Below are 1,942 nucleotides of genomic sequence, written 5' to 3'. Positions count from 1 at the left end.
TAGGCTATGGTCTTTCCACAAACATACAATGGGGTTAAAGCATGTTGTTGGATCTTCTGATCTGTAGTCAGACGCGTTATCCATTGCGCCACTGTGTAAATGACGAGTTGATGGGTGCAGCACACCAACATATACATATACATATGTAACAAACCTGCACGTTATGCACATGTACCCTACAACTTAAAGTATAATAATAATAAATAAATTTAAAAAAAAATAAAAAAAAGCATGTTGTTGGATCATCCTTTTTACTAGTTAGCTTTTGACCATTTACCAATTTCCATTTCATTTGACTAACTTCCCTGATAAAGTAGTATCTGTCTTTCTACAGAGTAAAATAATTCTGTCTTCATCAAAATCACAAGAGACATGCTTTCCTCGAACATTTAGAGGGATAAAATGATTTTAAAATAATACTGCTTAGGAGTGTATATTTTCAGATAACTACTATACCTTGTCTATCTTTGATCCTAATCTTCAATAACTGCATGTTCATGCAAAATACAATTTTTACTCTATAGGAAGAGGAGTAGCCTGTTAGGAAAAGCAAATTCTTAGAGCAAGACATGAACACATCTCTTTCATAAACGCGACTTTACTTGGCTAGTCTTTTGGCTACAACACTATATGGTATTTCAACCTCTTTATCACTGGGACAGGTATTGGTGAACTCGTCCCCACTGTATGTATTAGTTAGGTATCAGTTATTTCTTCTGGAATATCAAAGTTGTGATATTTTTTTGGCCACTACCTTGACACTATGCAGTTTTGACAGCAGGTTGCAATCTGCTAATGTCATTTCATTTTCTAGAAATTTACGTCTAGAAAACTTAACGTCCTCCATAGTATTTTCATCAATTTCATCAGAGAGAGGAGAATTCAGATATTCATCCAGTTTTCTGCAGGGTTTTCAGGAGACCCCTCTCCAGTACTTCATTAGCCTCTGGCCTGGAATTCTTGATATATGCAGAGAATTTGGCAAAGATATCCATTCCAGCAGAATTTGATTCTGGATGTTTTGGTGAAGGCTTGAAGTATGTGGGAGGGCTTAAGACTTCTTCAATAAATGCCTCAATCTTATTTACATCTGTTTTGACTTCACTGTTGAAAGTTATGTTCCCCTCTCTTTAATTTGGAGACACTCCACCACAAACTTTTCAATTTAGAGTTGGCTTGCCATCTCTCAGGAGCCCTCACCATTGTGTGCACTCACTGTGTATAGATGGTGGAACTTGTGAGGTGCAATGTTTAATTGTTAAAATGGTAGCCATGACTCTATCAGGCAGCCCCAAACTGGTGCATAATGCACAGTACAAGGGATATTTATGTATTTTTTGAAATTTTTTAATATTTAGTAAGATTATATGAAAGGATTGCTATTGTATCAGAAATATTGTTTCAATTTAGTCTATCCTGGATATATACTAAAGAATATTACCATCAGAGAAGAGAGTTTTCTACAAAAGTCACTACAGATTTTGCTATATTGCTTTGTAGATAAGATTTTTACTTTTGCCTAAAAGCATTTATCCTTCATATCAATTGTAACATCTGACACTATGTAGGAGCTAATCGTTTAGAGGGAGGGAGGGTTTTCTCAAGATCTTCCTCAAGCATTTTGTCTTTATAAGAGAAACTGAAGGGCACCTGATACTCTGTGTAAATATGTTTTGTTATATGTGTTTTGCCCTGTGCCATTCATTTGGAACATTGTTGCTTTCTTCCTTTATTTTAAAAAGCTTGTTTTTAGGTAATCATAGAGCTTGCTATTTATACATCTTTTGAGCAACACTACATAAACTGATATTCAGTTGATTTAGCTATAGCAGTACAATGATTAGTAATGTAAAAATTAACACAGAAATTAACCTAAGGAATGAAGGGTGGGTTTGTCAAAATATCAAGTAAATTTTTTACTTTATATATAATAAATATATAC

The 1,942-nt window shown here is 34.3% G+C and overlaps 1 pseudogene; it reads right to left on the bottom strand.

Moving 5' to 3' along the window:
* Positions 1–406: 406 nt before the first annotated feature.
* LOC105532891 overlaps positions 407–1,942 on the bottom strand; it is an 8,871-nt pseudogene continuing 7,335 nt past the window's right edge.

Source organism: Mandrillus leucophaeus, unplaced genomic scaffold (assembly GCF_000951045.1).
Source record: "Mandrillus leucophaeus isolate KB7577 unplaced genomic scaffold, Mleu.le_1.0 Scaffold991, whole genome shotgun sequence".
Taxonomy (NCBI): domain Eukaryota; kingdom Metazoa; phylum Chordata; class Mammalia; order Primates; family Cercopithecidae; genus Mandrillus; species Mandrillus leucophaeus.
This window is presented reverse-complemented; position numbering and strand designations above follow the sequence as displayed.